We start from the raw sequence: 24582 nt of genomic DNA, 5'->3' as shown, positions 1-24582 counted from the left end.
GACTCAGCCACATCAACACTAGCAGCAGTAACCACACAGCCACAGCCTCACCACCACTAGCAGTACTAAGCACACAGCCACAGCGCCACTAGCAGTAGTAACCACACAGACTCAGCCACATCAACACTAGCAGCAGTAACCACACAGCCACAGCCTCACCAACACTAGCAGCGGTAACCACACAGCCTCAGCCACATCAACACTAGCAGCGGTAACCACACAGCCTCAGCCACACCAACACTAGCAGCGGTAACCACACAGCCTCAGCCACACCAACACTAGCAGCAGTAAACACAGCCACAGCCTCACCAACACTAGCAGCGGTAACCACACAGCCTCAGCCACACTAACACTAGCAGCAGTAACCACACAGCTATAGCCTCACCAGCACTAGCAGTAGTACCCACACACAGCCACATCTAGACTACTGTAGCACACAAAGACACTCAGATGGAGTGGGCAAGCCTCAAACTCTAATCTTTACCATGCACATGAAGACAACGCAGAGATTTGCCTTTGAGGGTCGTTGCGGTGTTAGAGTGGGGATGGGGGAATGGGAGCAAACCCCAAAACCCATACTCCTCACCCGTGGTTTCAATCTCAACAAAGACCCGGGAACACAATCTCCATATGTGTTACCATTCATATTGGTTGAAAAGGGTCTGAATTTTACAGGACATTTTCCAAGGAAAGTTATGCCCAGGAATTTGGGGAATTTTGATTTAATTCATAAATAAAAATAACCTTTTTAGTGGGATACACATGAGACAATTCTAGGTCTTGTGGCATATTTTGGTTAAACTATCCCCAATTCAATGGAATTGCAACCCTCTGCATGCACAGTGCATTCTTCAATCACATGTACAGCTGATTCTCAAAATCTTGCACACTAATGAGATGCTATTGAGACAACACTACCACACTGTCTGAGCCAAGGACTACATGCTTTCTGGTAAGTTTTGATAACAATACTGGGTGGGGTGAATATTTTATATATTACTTTATTTTTCATTAACTAGTAAATAGTAGCCTATAGCAAAGTGTGTTTAAATAATTTCTAACTTGTTAACAATTTCTGCTAGATAGTTTTTGCTACCATGTGGGTTTTCACTTGATTGAGCCTACTAACAGTGTTATTTCACCTGTTTCCATACGTTTCATTTAAAAAAATGTATCTTTCAAAAGGAGGTGTTTAATCTAACTGCTTAACTATTTATCTGTACATGGAATTGTATTTAGAAAAAAAATACTAATTTTGTTTTAATGTTTACATGAAAATAATGTGGAGATATTTCACTGCAGCTAATGTAGAAGGAAAAGCTGTGTAGATTTGCAAATACTGTGCCAAATCATATGTGAAGAATGCAACAAAGGTGAAGAATCATCTGGCCAAGTGCATAAAGTTCCCTCAAAGCTCAAAACAAGCAACCTCTGACAAAAGTCCCTCTACTTCTATTCGAGGTGAAAATGAGGAATCAGACACCTTATCGATAGCAACAGCTCATGGTCCTCCTGGAATCAGAAGTTATTTTTTCATCCATGGAGGAATGTAGTCAGAGAAATGCTGATGAATGTCTTGCTCGAGCTATGTATGCAACTGCTTCACCTCTGATGATCATGGACAATGTGTATTGGAAGAGATTTCTGAATGTTCTTCGCCCAGCATACGCCCCTCCAACCAGACATGCTTTATCTACTTTTGCTGGATGCAGAGTTCAAGTGAAGGTCAAGCAAATTAGAGAAGGCAGATTGTATTGCAATCATCTCTGATGGGTGGTCTAATGTTCATGGGCAAGGAATAATTAACTATATCTCCACCCCTCAATCAGTATTCTGCAAGAGCACAGATACAAGGGACAACAGACTAACTGGTCTGTACATTGCAGATGAGCTGAAGGCAGTCATCAATGACCTTGGACCACAGAAGGTATTTGCACTGGTGACAAACAATGCTGTGAACATTCTGCTTGGTCTGCTTGGTCTAAAGTCTGCTTGGTCTAAAGTGGAGGAGTCCTACCCCCACATAACACCCATTGCCTGTGCTGCTCAAGCATTGAATCTGCTCCTCAAGGATATCATGGCACTGAAAACAATGGATACACTCTACAAGAGAGCCAATGAAATGGTTAGGTATGTGAAAGGTCATCAAGTTATTGCAGCAACCTACCTCACCAAGCAAAGTGAGAAGAATAAGAGCACCACATTTTAGCTGCCCAGCAACACCCGTTGGGGTGGTGTTATCATTATGTTTGAGACCCTATCCCTGGAGGGGATAGGGTCTCTCCAAGAAATGGCCATATCACAGTTTGCCGATATGGACAGCCCCATCAAGAGGATCCTCCTGGATTATGTATTTTGGGAGAGTAGTAAGCAGCCTGAAACTCCTGAAACCGTTAGGAGTAGCTATTGTACGGATTGAGGAAGACAATGCCATCCTGTCTGATGTTTACACTCTACTTGCAGATGTAAGAAGAAAAAACCCATACTGCCCTGCCCACTTCACTGTTGCTCCAAGCAGAGGAAACCGCAGTTCTGAAATAAATCAAAATGCGTGAAGACTTTTGCCTGAAGCCCATAAACACCGCAGTGTACATGTTGGACCCCAATTATGCAGGCAAGAGCATAGATCAACAAGGCCTATGGTGTCATCGCTACCGTGTCTCGCCACCTTAGCCTGGATGAGGGCGATGTTCTTGGCAGTCTGGGAAGTACTCTTCCAAGCAAGGGCTTTGGGATGGCATTGCAATATGGCAGGCGTGCCACCATATCTCATCAGACACCTGGTGGAAGGGACTTTGTGGATCTGAGGCTCTTTCCCCTTTTGCCTCCATCATCCACCAAATACCACGAACATCAGCCACCTCAGACTGCAACTGGTCCTTGTTTGGGAACACACACACCAAAGCACTCAACAGGCTGACCAATACAAGGGTTGAAATATGCCCGAGCCATCCACAACCAGGTTGGAAAGTGACAGTGAAGATGAGGCCTCAGAGTCTGATGTTCAAGAGGTGGACATTGAGGTCCAGGGAGAAGACATGGAAGCCTGAGAAGAAGACAACCAAAGCTTTAGTTTCTAGATTATCATTTTACAGATGTTAAAGGTTTTTGGGAGATGGATGAATCATTGGGGATCATTCAATATTGCCTTTTGTTGTTCATTGAAATCATCCCATGTAAAGAGTCAACTCGTTTAATTAAAGTTATATTCGTAACTGAATTGTTTTTATTATTTCTATTGGAAGGATTTAAAAATATCCCACTGCCCTGTGTAGGGTGCCCTCTTTCGGATGGGACGTTAAACGGGTGTCCTGACTCTCTGAGATCATTAAAGATCCCATGGCACTTATCTTTGAGATCTTTGTGGGCTATACTCAGCCTTGTCTCAGGATGGTAAGTTGGTGGTTGAAGATATCCCTCTAGTGGTGTGGGGGCTGTGCTTTGGCAAAGTGGGTGGGGTTATATCCTTCCTGTTTGGCCCTGTCTGGGGGTGTCCTCAGATGGGGCCACAGTGTCTCCTGACCGCTCCTGCCTCAGCCTCCAGTATTTCTGCTGCAGTAGTTTGTGTGTCGGGGGGCTAGGGTCAGTTTGTTATATCTGGAGTACTTCTCCTGTCCTATTCGGTGTCCTGTGTGAATTTAAGTGTGCTCTCTCTAATTCTCTCTTTCTTTCTCTCTCTCGGAGGACCTGAGCCCTAGGACCATGCCTCAGGACTACCTGACATGATGACTCCTTGCTGTCCCCAGTCCACCTGGCAGTGCTGCTGCTCCAGTTTCAACTGTTCTGCCTTATTATTATTGGACCATGCTGGTCATTTATGAACATTTGAACATCTTGGCCATGTTCTGTTATAATCTCCACCCGGCACAGCCAGAAGAGGACTGGCCACCCCACATAGCCTGGTTCCTCTCTAGGTTTCTTCCTAGGTTGTGGCCTTTCTAGTGAGTTTTTCCTACTCACCGTGCTTCTACACTTGCATTGCTTGCTGTTTGGGGTTTTAGGCCTGGTTTCTGTACCGCACTTTGAGATATCAGCTGATGTACGAAGGGCTATATAAATACATTTGATTTGATTTTGATTTGATAATCCCCAGTTTACAATTGGCTCATTCATCCCCCTCCTCTCCCCTGTAACTATTCCCCAGGTCGTTGCTGCAAATGAGAACGTGTTCTCAGGTCAACTTATCTGGTAAAATAACAGAAATAAATAACTTGCAATTATGCCTACTTATGATAAGCTAAAAGGTTTATGTTCCGATATAATATGGTAACTGTATTCAATCCAAAAAACATCTACATTTAAATGGGATTAATATTAATTTGCATATATTTCCATTAATTCCCACAGAAAGTTTCCACCTATGAATATTTCCCAAAATGTGCAACCCTAGTTACCATTCCGATGGGTTACTATTCATATTGGTTACTATTCATATGTTGAGGAAAGGGGGTCACTTCAGACATGTATTCATTCTGCAGTTCACACACACACACACACACACACACACACGAAAAGGCATGCAAGCTTACACACATGGGAAGTACAGAGGGCATAGGGTAGACTGGTCATTTAAAGCTTCATTACACCAAGCAATGAAACATATGCAAAGTCAGACCAGGGATGAATGGGTGGCAGGCTGTAGGAACGCACATTAAACTAATTATATATTCAACTCCTCAAGGTACTTAAGTCACAGACGAGATACCCGCCAATGAGTCAAAACATTTTTCAGTCAAATGTATTGTGAAAAATAGCCAATTCAAGTAATTGGCTATTAATTAAATGCATTATTCCCAGCAGTAATTGGATAATAAGTGTCAGTATACAGTATCAGTGATCTAACAGTGCATGGTCTGATAGAAAACTCTGTTCTGCAAGGCAAACTCTGCAAGGGGAAGAGCTGACTGGCATGGCTGGGGGGCATAAAAATAACTCAGGAGTTATTTTAATGTCAATGTAAATCACTTTAGTTGAGGACAAGCGTTGTGCCCTTGCTTCCACAGGTGCTCTGCCAAGGTAAACTTGAGCGCAGGTCCAGAGAAATGTTGACTTTATTTTAATACGTTAACTCTCAAGGAGCGGATCAGGGTTTAGAGGATGCACCTTACAAAAAACAGGTTCCACAAGTTCCACACTGCCCCTCCCCCACCACACTCCCGTTCTGAAAGCTCAATCAGGGACAGAGTTAAAAAGACAGACTGGGGTTGCATTCAGTGTGATGAAATATTATGTGGTGTTGCAGATGGGAATGCAAGCAGCACACAACATGTGTCACAACCGCCCCACCCCTAAAGCCTTGGAAAAACAGAATAAGGACAACAAAGTCTTCCAATGACTGAACACAGCCCCAGTGGGCATCAGCATTTAGCCCCCCAAGCATCTCCTCAAGCCCCCCCCACAAGCACTCTGCCCCTCTCGTTATATATTCTCCTCTACTCCCTCTGTCTTTCTCCCACTTTCTCTCTTTCTCTGTTCATTTCACTTTCCCATGTATTCTCTCCACCTCACCTTCACCAAGGACTTGTCAAGGAAGGAAGGAAAAGCCCTGGTGCAGTCAGATAGGATCAACAAACCACAAGGGTTTAGTTCATCTGAAGGTGCTCGCCGTGTTGTGCTTGTGTGTTCTTCATGTGTATCCTCTTGATGTGGGTGGGTTTAATGCGACCGCTTGCAACCGGTATTTCCGCCTCGACAGCTACAGTCAGTGCCAGTTCTGGGTTCCTGTCAGCTCAGCAGGAACTGTACAGCTCGAGTTGCCACTGGTTGAATTTGCATGTTTGTGTTACTCCTGGTTTAGGCTACGGGTACAACCCTGTTACGCATTGGCATTGCATGCTAGTTGGCAAGTTATTATATTAGTCACAAACTATTCATGTCATTTTCACATGGGGCTTTCCCTAGCGTGAACCACCTTGATTTCCTCCATAATGTTAGTTGTTCAGTTCACTGAGTTGAACATAATGAAATGCAAACTCTCCTCAGAAAGGTCTATTACAAAATACCAGTGTCAGGATTCGTTGTCCCTATATTCTCCAACCCTTTCGCTGTCCATGTTCATTTATGAGCTCCCCTGACCTGGACACCCAGAGCGCTGCGAAGGCTCCCCACTCACCAGACATGCTGCTGCACCGACTACTCCCCAAAGAGGACAGTCGTAAAAGCATCCACCGTCATTATGAATCCCTCAAGGAGAGAAGGGGAAAAGAGTACAATGGGAAAAGGCATTAAAAGGAATCACTGGTGTCTTGTATTCGGTCATAAATGTTTCCTCACTTTGACTTCATATTTTTGTCTGGGGCCAATGATACCTGTGTTGTCCACCGGCCAAATTGTTACCGCATCGAGGAGAGGACTGTGATTCATGTCTAGCTTGTATTGGAATAGGTCTGCATATTTGAATCAATGCTGGTAGAGGCTAAGTGGATAATAGGCTAATATTTCATAAAATGAGGAAAAGCGTGCTAGCACCAGTAGCGATAGAGAATGTCTAGAGAACGTTTTCCAGTTGGCCAACAGAACTGAGGATGAACTAAAAGGGGGCATATACAAATCTAAAATGAGAAAAGGAAAGAAGTTCCCAAAGCAAGAGCTTGGTCCAGACTTCATATCTTCAGCATGAAGAATGACCACTTGTCATACACAAACATGGAGACAATCGTCATACCAAGGAACTGGGAAAAATTATAAGTATTATAATATTATTATTATAAGAAAAACAAAACAGGTCTACATGGCTATTAATCCATTCATTGATACACTGAACAAACCTGTTTCCTCCTCCTCCCCATTAGTTCACCCACTAGATTACACGCTCTGATTAGAACAGAGAATTGCAAAATGGAGCTGCCAAGCACTATGACAGCACTGGCTGCACTGACAATGGATTTGCATTGCCATGTCTTCTTGGCTGTGTTTACACAGGCATCCCAATTCTGATATTTTGCCAAATTATTGGCTTAAGATATGATTGGTCAAATAAAACAATTAGTGGTAAAATAATTGGGGTACCTGTGTAAACACAGCCGATCTTTCACCACACACTATCAATCAATCAAATGTATTTATAAAGCCCTTTTTACATCAGCCGATGTCACAAAGTGCTGTACAGAAACCCAGCCTAAAACCCAAAACAGTAAGAAATGCAGATGTAGAAGCACAGTGACTAGGAAAAACTACCTAGAAAGGCCGGAACCTAGGAAGAAACCTAGAGAGGAACCAGGCTCTGAGAGGTGGCCAGTCCTCTTCTGGCTGTGCCGGATTGAGATAACAGAACATGGCCAAGATGTTCAAACGTTCATAGATGACTAGCAGGGTCAGATAATAATAATCACAGTGGTTGTAGAGGGTGTAACTGGTCAGCACCTCAGGAGTAAATGTCAGTTGGCTTTTCATAGCATTCAGAGTTAGAGACTATAACTCCTTTAGTTTTAGATAGGTGCCACGATCATATCTAGCCTTCCCTCTCCATGAAGACTAGTTACGCATGTAGCTTTCGGGGTCAGTTTGGAAGCACCGCACACTCCATTGCCCTGCTAAACAGAGAGGAAGAGAGGGACAAAGAGAAAGAGACAGAAAAGGGAAGAGGGGAAAAGAGAACAGAGAAAAATGGAGATAGCGAGATGGTGAGTCAGGGGGTAGAAGATTAAAAAAAGTGAGACACAGCAGGGGTGGGGGAGAGAGAAGAGAGATGAGAGAAGCAAGAGATAACTTTTAGAGATAACCGGTGAGGCTGAAAGAGTTCCATTGCGATAAGAGGAGAGCAGTTTGTGCATGTTCCTGCATCAGTGGGCAATGGACTTTGACAGCTACTGGGCAGAATAGGTTTGTCAAACTTTTTAACAGGACTTACTATAACCGCTTTGGCTTTCGATTGCAACGAGACATACCAAAACAGTCAGTAAATGATCTTGAACCTGCCAAATGATGTGTAAGTTAGATTGACTGGTCGCAAATGGCAGGCTTGCCAGGTCAACCAGTCTGGCCAGTAGGCCGAGTAACAGCTGCCATGTGAGTCAGACCGAGGGAAAACTGAAAGAGGAAGGAGGGTTGAACAGTTTACAAACCAAAACAGACCATTCATTAGAACATATTGCTTTCAGACATGCTTTCCACACCAAAGACTGGGTAATTAACAATGTGGAGCCTTGTGTAAACTAGAGGTCGACTGATTATGACTTTTCAACGCCGATACCGATTATTGGAGGACCAAAAAAAGCTGATACCGATTCATCTGTCAATATTTTCTTTTTTTTGTAATAATGACAATTACAACAATACTGAATGACCACTTATGTTAACTTAATATAATACATCAATACAAATCTATTTAGCCTCAAATAAATAATGAAACATGTTCAATTTGGTTTAAGTAATGCAAAAACAAAGTGTTGGAGAAGAAAGTAAAAATGCAATATGTGCCATGTAAAAAAGCTAACGTTTGAGTTCCTTGCTCAGAACATATGAAAGCTGGTGGTTGCTTTTAACATGAGCCCTCAATATTCCAAGGTAAGAGGTTTTAGGTTGTAGTTAATATAGTATTTATAGGACTTGTTCTCTCTATACCATTTGTATTTCATATACCTTTGACTATTGGATGTTCTAATAAGCACTTTAGTATTGCCAGCGTAACAGTATAGCTTCCGTCCCTCTCCTCGCCCCTACCTGGGCTTGAACCAGGAACACATCGACAACAGCCACACTCGAAGCAGCTTTACCCATCGTTCCACAAAATCTACGGTACTTGCAGAGCAAGGGGAACAACTACTCCAAGTCTCAGAGCGAGTGACGTCTGAAACCCTATTAGCACGCACCCCGCTAACTAGCTAGCCATTTCACATCAGTTACACCAGCCTAATCTCAGGAGTTGATAGGCTTGAAGTCATAAACAGCTCAATGATTGAAGAGCTGCTGGCAAAACGGATGAAAGTGCTGTTTGAATGAATGCTTACGAGCCTGCTGCTGCCTACCACCGCTCAGTCAGACTACTCTATCAAATATCAAATCATAGACTTAAATATAGCATAATAAAACACAGAAAAACGAGCCTTTGGTCATTAATATGGTCAAATCAGGAAACTATCATTTCGAAAACAAAATGTTTATTATTTCAGTGAAATACGGAACCGTTACGTATTTTATCTAACAGGTGGCATCCCTGAGTCTAAATATTGCTGTCACATTGTACAACCTTAAATGTTATGTCATAATTATGTAAAATTCTGGCACATTAGTTCGCAACGAGCCAGGCGGCCCAAACTGTTGCATATACAGTGTGGCAAAATAGTATTTAGTCAGCCACCAATTGTGCAAGTTCTCCCACTTAAAAAGATGAGACCCCTTTCATCATAGGTACACTTCAACTATGACAGAAAAAATGGGTCAATAACAAAAGTTTCTCAATACTTTGTTATATACTCTTTGTTGGCAATGACAGAGGTCAAACGTTTTCTGTAAGTCTTCACAAGGTTTTCACACACTGTTGCTGGTATTTTGGCCCATTCCTTTTTTGTCCCACTGTGGCCTGACTCGGCGTGCAATGAACGCAAGAGAAGTGACAATTTCACCTGGTTAATATTGCCTGTTTTCCTGGATTTATTTTAGCTAAATATGCAAGTTAAAAATTATATACTTCTGTGTATTGATTTTAAGAAAGGCATTGGTGTTTATGGTTATGTACAGTCGTGCTACGATTGTGCTTTTCTCGCAAATGTTAAATCATCCACCATTTGGCGAAGTTGGCTGTCTTTGTTAGGAAGAAAGTCTTCACACAGTTCGCAACGAGCCAGGCGGCCCAAAATGCTGCATATACTCCGACTCTGTTGCAAGAGAAGTGACACAATTTACCTAGAAATTCATGTTAGCAGGCAATAACTAAATATGCAGGTTTAAAAATATATATTTGTGTATTGATTTTAAGAAAGGCATTGATGTTTATGGTTAGGCACACGTTGGAGCAACGACAGTCCTTTTTCACAAATGAGCACCACATCGATTATATGCAATGCAGGACACGCTAGATAAACTAGTAATATCAACCATGTGTAGTTAACTAGTGATTATGATTGATTGATTGTTTTTTTATGAGATAAGTTTAATGCTAGCTAGCAACTTACCTTGGCTTCTTACTGCATTCGCGTAACAGGCAGGCTCCTCTCGTGGAGTGCAATGAGAGGCAGGTAGTAAATGCGTTAGACTAGTTAACTGTAAGGTTGCAAGATTGAATCCCTGAGCTGACAAGATAAAAATCTGTCGTTCTGCCCCTGAGCAAGGCAGTTAACCCATCGTTCCTAGGCCGTCATTGAATATAAGAATGTGTTCTTAACTGACTTGCCTAGTTAAATACGTTTTTTTATTTTATTTTTTACATTGGCCAAATCAGTGTCCAAAAATACAGATTTCCGATTATTATGAAAACTTGAAACCGGCCCTAATTAATCTGTCATTCCGATTAATCGGTCGACCTCTAATATAAATGTGTGTGGGGTTGTTTCATTGGAGAAGGGTGAATGACCGAGGGTACTGAACTTTCCCACAAAGAAGGAAAACAGATAAGGAGGGGGGTGGTGGAGGATGAGAGGAGGGACGATCAGTGACAACAATGGAGGAGTAAGAGATAGGATCTCGCTCCTCTTCTCTATGTACAAATGTAGAAGAAGAGAGAGACCAGGGGCTTAAATTAAACATTCTGGAATGTCCAGCTCGATAAAGACTGTCTAGAACAGACTTGATTCACTGCCACACAGAAAAGAAGAATAAGGTCAGCTACTTTCTCAACAGTGTAAGAGCTTGATCTACTCTGCAAATCCAGCCCAGAGCAGCAGGGGGTAGATATATTACCCAAACAGCCAAGGCAAATGACCTGCCATGTTACGCCAATACCCCAAAGCGACGAGCCGCCCGGCGGCCGCCAATCATTCCCGCTATACCTTCCCTTTTTTCAATCACTTGAGAAGAGATTGGAAAATATGACAGCATTATTTGTGCTGCCGAAAGCCGTTAAAAGTTGCTTAGAATGCCTCTCAGCTAAGTGCTAAAGTAGAGTAGATGGCGTTAGTAGCGACAAGGGAAATGCTGAATACAATTATGAAACAATACAAGGAAATGTGCAGAACAAGGCAGAAAGGCCATACAGGCAACAAACGGATTCATTTCTGGTATTGCTGTTTTCTTAGGCGGTCGAGGGTCATCATTGACAGATGAGACTGGTTGTAAATGTTATGTGGAAGCATTTGGTTTGAGTGGACTTGAAACTTCAGATATTCAGGGTTATAAGGCTGGGGGGGTTTAGGAATTGTAGCCTGTAGGAATTGCACTGAACCCATCAGTTGGACTCCTCCCACCATTTTAGTGTAAAATTGTTTTAGGGATTTAGACCTTTTCTCTGGTATCGCTGTTGATCCGACATGCTCAGTCTACTAAGTGTTCTGTGTGGTTAATTCTATGACCAGCTCCCTGTTGTAAACACTAACGTGGTTTTGGCAGGGCGAACAGGGGTGACAGAGGTGAGCTCATGCTAGGAGTGTGGCAATCCTAAAACCTCTACCCACAGTGGCATGAGACAGGAAGTGAACAAGTATCGGTCTCTCTCCTTTCCTTCTCCCCCTCTTTCACAGAAACATCTCATGAGAATCTCTAGCCCTCATTTGAATTTCAACAGGAAAAAAACGGTTCAATTGTCAGGGAGAATGTGGCACCGACCGAAGATGGGACTCCTTTGACCTTTAGAGATATGAAAATTCCATTTATCCCGGCATCGTGCTTGTGGTTGGTGCTAATGACCCTAACCCTGGACTAGACAAAGTGACGGTGTAATCCCCTCCATTTGCCAAAAAGTGACCATTAGCATATCAAATAGAAATGCTAGTATTAATTGAATTACAGATATGGCAGTCGTCTGCCTGCATGCGAGACAAGTATTCTTATTTCTTTCCCTTTAGAGTAAATGTGAGTGAGAATTAATTTGCAAAAACGTCTCCAGGGTATTAAATTGTGTGATTATGACAATTTGCGTGAGTTTGGTGTTGGACAGTGCGACAACCAATGCTCCGATCTGGAAGTCTTACTGTGATCGTATTTGGGTGTCCCTGCAGACATTGCAGCTCTTACTAAAAAGGGACATGGCATGGCTACATATGGAGCTTAGCGCCAAGTAGTAGGAATGGTACTGAAGTCATCAAGTAAGCTCCTTCACCCAGGAACTATACTGAACAAAAATATCAACCCAACATGTAACGTGTTGGTCCCATGTTTCCTGAACTGAAATAAAAGATCACCAAATTTTCAATATGCACAAACAACTTATTTCTCTAATTCTGTGCACAAAATGGTTTAGTTAGTGAGTATTTCTACTGTGCCAAGATAACCCATCCACCTGACAGGTGTGGCATATCAAGAAACTGATTAAAAATCATGATCATTACTCGGGGAGAAAAGGGTCAGAAAATTTCCAGTAAAATGTTCAGACTTTTTCAGGACATTTTCCATGGGAAGCCCAGGAATTTGGGGAATTTTGCTTAAATTCATCAAAAATGTGGGATACACAAGGCAATTCTAGGTCTTGTGGCATATTTTGGTTAAACTATCCCCAATTCATTGGAATTGCAACCCTCTGCATCCACAGTGTACTCTTCCATCACATGTACAGCTGATTCTCAAAATCTTGCACACTACCACACTGTCTGAGCCAAGGACTACATGATTTAATACTGGGTGGGGTGAATATATTTTATATTACTTTATTTTTTGTTAACAAGTAAATAGTAGCCTACAGCAGTGTTTTAATCATTTTTAACTTGTTAACAATTTCTGCTAGTTAGTTTTTGCTACCATGTGTGTTTTCACTTGCTTGAGCCTACTAACTGAGTGTTATTTCACCTGTTTCCATACATGTTTAATTTTAAAACATTTATCTTTCAAAGGGAGTTGTTTAATCTAACTGCTTAACTATTTATCTGTACATGGAATTGTATTTAGAAAAAAATACTAATTTTGTTCTAATGTTTACAGGAAAATAATGTGTGGAGACATTTCACTGCAGCTAATGTATAAGGAAAAGCTGTGTACATTTGCAAATACTGTGCCAAATCATATGTGAAGAATGCAACAAATATGCAGAACCATCTGTCCAAGTGCATAAAGTTCCCTCTACCTCTATTCGAGGTGAAAATGAGGAATCAGACACCTTATCGATAGCAACAGCTCATGGTCCTCCTGGAATCAGAAGGTTTTTTGACTCCATAGAGGAACATAGTCAGATCAAGCAAATGAACACTGGAGTGAAAGATGTGCAGATGATCATGCACAAGTAGAAATACTGGTGTGCAAAAGAGCAAAAAAAGTAAATAAAAACAACATGAGGTAGGTTGTTGGTTAGGCTATTTACAGATGGGCTATGTACAGCTGCAGCGCTCGGTGAGCTGTTCAGAGAGCTGATGCTTAAAGTTAGTGAGCGAGATATAAGTCTCCATCTTCAGCGATATTTGCAAATCGATCCAGTCATTGGCAGCAGAGAACTGGAAGGAAAGGGGGCCAAACTAGGTGTTGGCTTCGTGGATGACCAGTGAGATAAACCAGCTTGAGCGCGTGCAACAGGTGGGTGTTGTTATGGTGACCAGTGAGCTGAGATAAGGCAGAGTTTTACCTAGCAAAGACTTATAAATGCCCTGGAGCCAGTGGGTCTGGCGACGAATATGTAGCGAGAGCCAGCCGACGAGAGCATACAGGTCGCAGTGGTGGGTAGTATATGGGGCTTTGGTGACAAAACGGATGGCACTGTGATTACTCAGCAATCTGGATGCAGTCTGAGTGGTGGAGGCTATTTTGTAAATGAAATAGCCGAAGTCGGGGATCGGTAGTATAGTCAGTTTTACAGCGTGAGGGAAGAAGGCCTTGTTGCGAAATAGGAAGCCGATTCTAGATTTTGTTTTGGATTGGAGATGCTTAATATTAGTCTGGAAGGAGAATTTACAGTCTCGCCAGACACCTAGGTATTTGTAGTTGTCCACATATTCTAAGTCAGATGCGTCCATCGTAAGGATGCTAGTCCGGCGGGTGGGTGCGGGCAGCAATCGGATGTAGAGCATGCATTTAATTTAACTAGTGTTTAAGAGCAGTTGGAGGCCACAGAAGGTGTGTTGTATGGCATTAAAGCTCGTTTGGAAGTTAGTTAACACAGTGTCCAAAGAAGGGCCAGATGTATACAGAATGGTGTCGTCTGCGTAGAGGTGGATCAGAGAATCACCCGCAGCAAGAGCAACATCATTGATATACACAGAGAAAACGGCCGGCCCGAGAATTGAACCCTGTGGTACCTCCATAGAGACTGCCAGAGGTCCAGACAACAGGCCCTCCAATTTGACACACTGAACTCGGTCTGAGAAGTAGTTGGTGAACCAGGCGAGGCAGTCATTTGAGAAACCAAGGCTGTTGATGAGGCTGCCGATAAGAATACAATGATTGAGAGAGTCGAAAGCCTTGGCCAGGTCAGGTCGATGAAAATGGCTGGGAACTGAGGGGGTCTATACCAGGCGGCAACAGTGAGAGACTTATTTCTGGAGAGGTTAATTTTTTTAATTAGAAGCTCGAACTGTTTGGGCATAGACCTGGAAAGTATGACATCCTGCAAAGTTCTATCTCTGCAGTAGATTGCAACTCCTCCCCCTTTGGAAGTTCTATCTTGACGGAAAATGTTGTAGTTGGATGGAAATCTCAATTTTTGGTGGCCTTCCTAAGCCAGGATTCAGACGCGGGAAGGACGTCATGGTTGGCGGAGTGTGCTAAAGCAGTGAGTAAAACAAACTTAGGGAGGAGGCTTCTGATGTTAACATGCATGAAACCAAGTATTTTACGGTTACAGAAGTCAACAAATGAGAGCACCTGGGGACACACAGGACCTGGGTTACCCTCCACATCACCCGAGGAACAGAGGAGGAGTAGGATGAGGGTACAGCTAAAGGCTATCAAAATCGGTCATCTAGTATGTTGGGGACAGAGAATGAAAGGAGCAGATTTCTGCGTGTGGTAGAATAGAATCAGGGCATAATGTACAGACAGGGGTATGGTAGGGTGCGGGCACAGTGGAGGTAAACCCAAGCACTGAGTGACGATGAGAGAGGTTGCATCTGTGGAGGCACTAGTTATGCTAGGTGAGGTCAGAGATAGAGGAGATAGGGGCTCCGCAGTAAAATAAAACAATGATAACTACCCTAAACAATGGTATACAAGGCGTATTGACATTAGAGAGAGATATAAAGCGAAGCATAAAGCAATCACAGGTGTTGATTGGGAGAGCAAGTTAAGACAACAACGGGTAAGACAACTGCTATTTAGCTAAGACAATAACAGGTAAAATGGCGATGAATGGACAGAGGGTTAGTTAACTACACACAGGCCCTTAGTTTGAGGCTGGGGCCAACAGATAAATTAATCACGGTACTCCATTTAGTTTATCATCATTAGTCATTTAGGTCAATATTGGATCATTCAGAGATCCTCACTGAAAGTTTGCTGCACTGAAAGTAAAGGGGCTGAATAATTTTGCACGCCCAATTTTTCAGTTTTTGATTTGATAAAAAAGTTTGAAATATCCAATAAATGTCGTTCCACTTCATGATTGTGTCCCACTTGTTGTTGATTCTTCACAAAAAAATAGTTTTATATCTTTATGTTTGAAGCCTGAAATGTGGCAAAAGGTCGCAAAGTTCAAGGGGGCCGAATACTTTCGCAAGGCACTGTATACACCAACAAAAAAAATACTGAAAAAAAACTAAAGGGACAATGACAAACACGTCTGCACTGTTCCGCCATCTTGTATCAGGAGAAGTTCAAGAAAGTTCCATTTGTAACGAAAGTTTTTTTTTATTTCTATTGGAAGGATTTATTCATTGGCAATTATGTCTACTTGTGATAGAAACAAACATTTTACCTTGTCTCCATATGATATGGTAAATATATCTAATGCAAAAAACATCTACATTTAAATGGTATTAATATTAATTTGCATATATTTCCGTTAATTACAATATTCCCGTTAATTCCCTCTTAATATTCCCCAAAATGTGCAACCCTAATCATTACACAGGGGCACCTTGTGCTGGGATTAATAAAAGACCACTCCATAATGTGCAGTTTGTCACAAAACACAATGGCACAGATGTCTAAAGTTTTGAAGGAGCCATAGAATTTAATGTTAATTTCTCTGGCATAAGGCTGCCTCCAATGTCGTTTTAGAGAATTTGGCAGTGCATCCAACCCGTTTCACACCCGCAGATCACGTGTAACCAATACCTCCACATCCGGATTCTTCACCTGCAGAATCGTCTGAGGGGAAGATTGATTCGGAGTATTTCTGTCAGTAATAAAGTCCTTTTGTGGGGAAAAACTCATTCTGATAGGCCCATCATCTTGAGAGCCCGGCCCAACCCAGTTTATGCTCTCGCAAGCTCATCCATGGCTGTGCCCGTCATACGAAATCCATAAATTAGGGCCTAAACAATTCATTTCAATAAACTGATTTCTTTCTATGAAATGTAATTCAGGAAAATCTTTGAAATTCTGGGATGTTGCGTTTATATTTTTGTTAAGTATAGTAGCAGGGGTGAGAACATTTCAGACAAATGTGTCTAATTCATGTCAAATCATTGAAAGCTCAAGCCATCAGGCCAATCGTCTTTTGTTATAGCTTTGTGGTGCTCACCGTCTCATGTGTTCTAAGTTAAATCCAACACCAGCTCATACTCAAAAATGTGTGGTCATGCAAATTTAACACAGAAATCTGGGGTAATGTGTTGTAAGGTGGGGGATGTCTGGATTAGTGTGTGGTGTGTTTCATGCATGCATGTGAATGAACGTTTAAACACAGGCTAAATATGCTGAGAAGGCAAACCCATCCCTCAGTCTAATAAGGCTGTTGGTGTGTGTTTAAATATACTTGTCACAAGAATAGTAAATAAACAAAAATTTAACCAACTGAGGACATTGTTAGTATTTTACCTTGTATTTCTAGGAGGTTTAGGGTTAAGAACAGATATGTTAATAATTAGGTTTAGGGTTAGTTTTTGGGGTTAAGGTTAGGGGGAAAAGGATACTGAATGGGGTTTACCCACAAGGTTAGTATTACAATATTTATATACACATACACACACTGCATTCAGAAAGTAATCAGACCCCTTGACTTTTTCAACTTAGTGAAGTTACAGCCTTATTCTAAAATGGATTATCCCACCCCCTCAAATCTACACACAATTCCAAATAATGATGAGAAAAAAATGCTACAAGCTTGGAACACCAGTATTTGGGTAGTTTCTCCCATTCTCCTCTGCAGATCCTACAAAGCTATGTCAGGTTGGATGCATTGCTGCACAGCTATTTTCGGGTCTCTCCAGATATGTTTGATCAGGTTCGAGTCTGGGCTGGGCCACTCAAGGACATTGAGAGTTGTCCCGAAGCCACTCCTGCAATGTCTTGGCTGTGTGCTTAGGGTCATTGTCCTATTAGAAGGTGAACATTTGCCCCAGTCTGAGGTCCTGAGCACTCTGGAGCAGATTTTCATCGAGGATCTCACAATACTTACCTCTGTTTATCTGTCCCGCGATTCTGACTAGTCACCCAGTCCCTGCCGTTGTAAAACATCCCCACAGCATGATGCTGCCACCACCATGCTTCACCGTAGGGATGGTGCCAGGTTTCCTCCAGAATTGACGCTTGGAATTCAGGACAAAGAGTTCAATCTTGGTTTCATCAGACCAGATAATCTTGGTTCTCAATGTCTGAGAGTCTTTAGGTACCATGGCAAACTCCAAGTGGGCTGTCATAAGCCTTTTACTAAGGAGTGGGCTTCCGCCTGGGCACTCTACAATAAAGGCCTGATTGGTGGAGTGCTGCAGAGATGGTTGTCCTTCTGGAAGGTTCTCCCATCTACACAGAGGAACTCTGTCAGTGACCATTGGGTCCTTGGTGACCTCCATGACCAAGGTCCTTCTCCCCCGATTGCTCAGTTTGGCCGGGCAGCCAGCTCTAGGACGCATCTTGGTGGTTCCAAACCACTTCCATTTAATAATGATGGAGGCCACTATGCTCTTGGGGACCTTCAATGCTGACATTTTTTTGTACCCTTCCCCAGATCTGTGCCTCCACACAATCCTGTCTCGGAGCTCTACGGACAATTCCCTCGAACTCATGGCTTGTTTTTTTTGTATGACATGCACTGTCAACTGTGGAACCTTAAATAGACAGGTGTGAGCCTTTTCAAATCATGTCTAATCAATGGAATTTACAACAGGTGGAATGCAATCAACCTGTAGAAATAAAGGATGATCAACGGAAACAGGATGCACCTGAACTCAATTTTGAGTCTCATAGCAAAGGGTCTGAATACTTATGTAAATAAGGTATTTGTAATAAATTTGCAAAAATGTCTAAAAACCTGTTTTTCCTTCGTCATTATGGGGTAATTTGTGAAGATTGATGAGGAAATATTGTTTTTTAATCCATTTGAGCATAAGGCTATAACGTAACAAAATGTGGGAAAAGTCCAAGGGTTCTGAATACTTTACGAAAGCATTGCACATGACTGTGCGCAGCATGTGTGTGGCATATGAATATCTGTTTCCTCCCAGATGTGTGCTCTGCTGTTCTTTCCTCGCTCTGCCTCTCACCATCTCTCTGTGTCTGTCTGGCTGGCTGGAGAGTGGAGCGGTCGTTTAAGTTTAAAAATGTGATTGTGATTAGCTTGGAAGCCAGAGCTGAGCTGTTCCAGCTATGTTGTTTTACTGGGCCTCTGGGGAGACTGTCAGACTGACCATGTACAAGCCGCTCACCATCACCAGTACCACTGACACACAAATGAAAGGAAGCTCAAGCAGAGGAAGCCCATGCATGACGAGGGAGAAACGTAGAAATGTCCAGCGTGAGCCTGCGTGGAAGAGGACAGACCGAGATAAAGAGAGAGGGGAGAGTGTGGGTGACAAGGGGTGTGTGTGAGAGAGCGAGAGAGAAACGGAAATGGTCAAATGAAAGTATTGAAAGTCATAGGTAATCTCTTTAGGAGAGGAAAGAACCTAAGATAAAACAACAATATACTTCCCAGACAAATCTTTTCAGTCATAGCTGTAGGCTAGAATCTCTCTTAACTTGATCATAAAAGATTGAGAAAATACATTTTGTACTTGGCTGTGATGGCAAAGCATGCATTAACTCCTTCCCATTTTTAGTGGGAAACGGGACAGTTAACGAGAGAGAGTAAGAGAGGGAGCAAAAGACTAAACAGTTAACGAGAGAGAGCAAAAGACTAAACAGTTAACGAGAGAGAGTAAGAGAGAGAGCAAAAGACTAAACAATGCTTAAGCATCCGGCCACAAAGCAGACATGCTAACAGTGTTTCAGTACCCCTGCCAGTTACCAAGATCTGTCTTTCCTGTTCCACCTGTGCACACACACAGCAAAAAAACATGATATGCACACTAACACACCGAAACCTCACCCCCTCCAACACCGTAAGCTGTATGTTACACACACACACACTCAGCTTTCTGTGGCACTATCCTAGAACCATGCTAACTAAGACCTACTGGAACACTTATGTTGTTGCTGCCAAAGGCTTTACTCACTAGCACAGTCTGTCTCTCGGTTTACTTCCCTCTCTATACTTGTCCCGCTCCAGATTGTTATTGTTGTGGTTGTGGGCTGCCACACATTTTTCTACTGTATCTATAGTTGGGATCTTTTGTTGTCGGGGTGTTAAGCAAAATACAATTGCAAATGTCACATGCTTTGTAAACAGGTGTAGACAAACAGCGTAATGCTTACGTATAGGGCCTTCCCTTACATACCTTAAGGGAACTTTTTGACAATCACCGTATGGTTAGTGAGAAAGTCCATATTGGAAATGTACAGTCCCTTACTAGACGTCCGAAAACATTTTTAAAATTCGGGGACGGCGTCGGGCCGAGCGGCAGGGCCAGACCTACCGGGAAGTCATCAAATGAACTTTGTCGGACATTCGGTTTTCGTTTTATAAAATAATCAAATTTTGGTCCATTTTTTCCGCTATGCCGGAAGATCCCACAAGAGGGCATAAGCAATCATATTGCTATTGGACAAAACATCCCGAATCACGACGGGCCATATCTCGAAAACTGAAAATATTTCGAAGCCGAAACTTGGTGAGCATAGGTTTGGCATAATGGGCAGATGGCCCCGAACAAGATGGCGTCTAGGCCTCAACGGTTTTTGAGTTATGGCCATATTTCTGGGATTAAAGGTCCAAAATGAAAATAGAGAAATGATTTTTTCACTTCACGTCAAAGTCAAGGAGCCTCCGGTGTCAATAAACAAAAAATCAGCCATTTATCTATCGTCATTTAAGAGAAATCATACGATGACCAGTTTGTGATGTTCAGATATAGGTGTTTTTTTTTTCAACGGTTACAGATCCAGTTGCAGTGTTCATACGAATATTTTTAAAGTGTGCTGCGGAGCTCTGCAACATTTCTGTGATTTTCTATGATTTTCTGAAATAACACACACTCACTAAACCCTCCGTAAATAACTCAGTTCTTAACGTAAAGACTTAAAACTCAGGATTCTGTAAGGGCATACCCCAATGAGGATATGAGTTTATTTATAGCTTCCTGTGCCAACAGGAAGTGCCTTAAATGGTGTCATAGTGGCTGTATCCAAGGGTTAAAAAGGTCAGATCTTTTCAAAACTTCATATGTGATTAGACAACCCTCCTGAACTGTAAAATCACTCATTTCTCCCAACAGATGTCAAAGAAAAGCTCTCACACACACACACAGCAAGGATGGAGTGACAAAGCGCGGTGTTTAAAGACACAGAGAGCAGGCAATGGCATAAACATAATCCCAAGGCCGTGCCGAGTCCAACGAGGCGCCCTGCTTGACCGTAGCTCGCTCGGTCTAAGCGCAGCGACCATGAGAAAAATAGGCCCACAATGAAGCCTGCACCACAATGTCATTTGATTTTGGGTGACAGCGGCGGAACCGTTAGGTTTAGAAGGACAATTCAAACACAGGACTGTTCCTAAGGTCCTCCCGATCTGTGCAAGCCTAGCCTTGACTGTGTGGCATTAACCTTTCACAGTCAAAAGAAGGTGTTTACATAAAAACAGTGTGCATTGACTTCTCTCCCCATAGGAATACATTGGCTGCTCCACTAAATACAACCTGGAGTCTATATGGGTTATGAATGCTGTATGAACCTGTCTTTGGTACCAGTCCATCAGGCCACTATAAGGTCTACCTGTGTCGATTCTAAGCTTTCTGGACCAACCGGAAGTGGTTCAAATCGCCCTAAAAGTGTATACCCATAACCTGCCTGCAGTTTGATAGACATAGTGCATTCAACCCTGTGTAAATCAGTCAGTTTTCATGGTAAATACTTAAAACTCAGGATTCTGTAATGGAATACCCCAATGAGGATGTATGTTGAGTTACAGCTTCCTGTGCCAACCGGAAGTGCCATAATTGGTGTCTCATGGGCTGTTTGGAGGGGTTAAAAAAATCAGATCTTTCCAAAACTTCATATATATGATTAGGCAACCCCCATGAACTGTAAATCAGTCATTTTCCCCATAAAAATTCAAAGGAAAACTAAATCACACAGATACACAACTTGGATGGAGGGACGTATTATTGGGGTGCGTAGAGACTGACAGTGCCTCCAATAGTTAGCTTTGAATGATATCAAATTGACTGATGGACGGTGACTTGCAGGTGACTCTTGTCCATTTGCAATATGTTTAAGCGGTGAGGTACCATCACCAAAAGCGACATTCTGAAATCAACCCTAACGAACGATGGAGAGGTACCAGAATCACTGCCAAGCCATCCCGACTTCATCGGGCCAGTCAATTTGGCATTCCTAAACAAATTTTCATTGACTTTGCAAAAGTGAGAAAAGATTTGCAATATGTTTTAACAGTGAGGTACCATCACCAAAAGTGACATTCTGAAATCAAAAGTGACATTCACTGAAGCCATCCCGAGTTCACCCAAATTTGGCATTCCTGCATGATTTTTATAGCATGACAAATTGGTGATGGTGAATGCCCAGTTAACCATATGGCAAATGCACAGTGACTTTGCAAAAGTGAGACAACATTTGCAATATGTTTTAACAGTGAGGTACCATCACCAAAAGTGACATTCTGATCAACCCAAACGAGTGGAGAGGTCAGAATCACTGCCCAGCCATCCCGCCAGTCAATTTGGCATTCCTGCATGATTTTTATAGCATGACAAATTGGTGATGGTGACTGCCCAGTTAACCATATGGCAAATGCACAGTGACTTTGAAAAGTGAGACAACATTTGCAATATGTTTTAACAGTGACCATCACCAAAAGTGACATTCTGAAATCAACACTGCAATCCCGAGTTCATCGGTTCAGTCAATTTGATGGATTTTTATAGCATGACAAATTGGTGATGGTGACCAGAATCAAATGCTGACTTTGAAAGAGTGAGAAACATCACCAAATGGACATTCATCCCGAGTTGGATCGAATCACTGCCCAGCCATCCCGTCAATTTGGCATTCCTGCATGATTTTTATAGCATGACAAATTGGTGATGGTGAATGCCCAGTTGACCATATTGCAAATGCACAGTGACTTTGCAAAAGTGAGAAAACATAAACAAATGGACATGATGAAATCAACACCACGAGTGATTGAAAGGAACAACAATCACTGCCCGGCCATCCCGAGTTCATCAGGCCAGTCAATTGTGCATTTCTGAAGGATTTTTGAGCATGTCAAATTTCTTATGACATTTGGCCCCCACAAAACATATGCCTTATGCACAAGTAAAAAAAAAAAAAAAAACATTATGATAATAAAATATGACTAAAGTATGTTGATACAGTTCTTATACGTGTGTAACTGACACAAAATTCGAAAAAATTTCGAAAAACGGTCCAGAAAGCACTTTTTTAGGGGTGTGTGAAGTTTTTTATGAAATTTTGCAATTATTGACTTTTGACTTCCTATGAAATCATATTGCAGATGGACAAAACACATGCAATAATGCGCAAGTAAAAAATAAATAATAATAATGATAATAAAATTGGACAAAAGTATATTCATACAGTTCTTACACATGTGTAATTGACAAAAAAAGCGAAAGAATTTCGAAAAACGGTCCAGAAAGCACTTTTTTAAGGGGTGATAAGTTGACAAAAAATCCATTTTTTCAAAATTTGGCTTTTGGATGTTGACTTGGAGTCCAATATCAATATGAAAAACCACGGTGGAGCGCACACGCCACCTGTTGGATTTTTGAAGTGTTACAACTGGCAATAGCCATATGGCATTTGAAGTACACTTTGCATGAATCAACGCCGATTTGGGTGGTATTGACCAATGTGTACATGGTTTGTACTATGCCAATAATTTGCCATTCATTTTTGTCCAATATGGGGGTGAATTCCCTTACAATGCAGAATACAATAACATAATATAAAAAAATATCTAAACAAGGAATAAGCACGATGAGCAATGATAGCTTGATACATGGGATACCAGTACTGAGGCGATGTGCAGGGTTACGAGGAAATTGAGTTAGATACAGTGCCTTGCGAAAGTATTCGGCCCCCTTGAACTTTGCGACCTTTTGCCACATTTCAGGCTTCAAACATAAAGGTATAAAACTGTATTTTTTTTGTGAAGAATCAACAACAAGTGGGACACAATCATGAAGTGGAACGACAGTTATTGGATATTTCAAACTTTTTTATCAAATGAAAAACTGAAAAATTGGGCGTGCAAAATTATTCAGCCCCTTTACTTTCAGTGCAGCAAACTTTCAGTGAGGATCTCTGAATGATCCAATATTGACCTAAATGACTAATGATGATAAATTAATCACGGTACTCCATTTAGTTTATCTGTTGGCCCCAGCCTCAAACTAAGGGCCTGTGTGTAGTTAACTAACCCTCTCTGTCCATTCATCGCCATTTTACCTGTTATTGTCTTAGCTAATTAGCAGTTGTCTTACCCGTTGTTGTCTTAACTTTCTCTCCCAATCAACACCTGTGATTGCTTTATGCTTCGCTTTATATCTCTCTCTAATGTCAATACACCTTGTATACCGTTGTTTAGGGTGCAGCAAACTCTCTCCAGAAGTTCAGTGAGGATCTCTGAACGATACAATGTTGACCTAAATGACTAATGATGATAAATACAATCCACCTGTGTGTAATCAAGTCTCCGTATAAATGCACCTGCACTGTGATAGTCTCAGAGGTCCGTTAAAAGCGCAGAGAGCATCATGAAGAACAAGGAACACACCAGGCAGGTCCGAGATACTGTTGTGAAGAAGTTTAAATAAGTTTCAAATAACTTAATTGCTACAGACCCGAGTGCTACGGGTCGGTACTCATTTAGGCAAGTTACCTTGGTGTTCTTGGGCACAGGGACTATGGTGGTCTACTTGAAAAATGTAGGTGTCGACCAGGGACAGGTTGAACCCTGGGGCATAGGCCTACTCTTGTATTATATACGATCTGTAGATCTCGAGCAATGCAACTGCTAGCCATATCAAGATCACACTAACTGTTAACCAT

At 42.1% G+C, this 24582-nt stretch overlaps 1 protein-coding gene across 2 annotated transcripts in view; it reads right to left on the bottom strand.

Moving 5' to 3' along the window:
- Nucleotides 1–24582, bottom strand: part of LOC135541445 (plexin-A1-like) — a 402887-nt gene that overhangs the window by 338783 nt on the left and 39522 nt on the right. The window contains exon 1 of one of the 2 annotated variants that reach the window (XM_064967700.1): nucleotides 5509–5615. The exons of the other annotated variant lie outside the window; for it this stretch is intronic. The gene's annotated coding sequence lies outside the window, so the exon portion shown is untranslated. Of the gene's footprint in view, nucleotides 1–5508; nucleotides 5616–24582 lie in introns of those variants that run through there. 2 annotated transcript variants of the gene reach the window in all.

The sequence above is a fragment of the Oncorhynchus masou genome, chromosome 6 (genome assembly GCF_036934945.1).
Source record: "Oncorhynchus masou masou isolate Uvic2021 chromosome 6, UVic_Omas_1.1, whole genome shotgun sequence".
NCBI lineage: Eukaryota > Metazoa > Chordata > Actinopteri > Salmoniformes > Salmonidae > Oncorhynchus > Oncorhynchus masou.
This window is presented reverse-complemented; position numbering and strand designations above follow the sequence as displayed.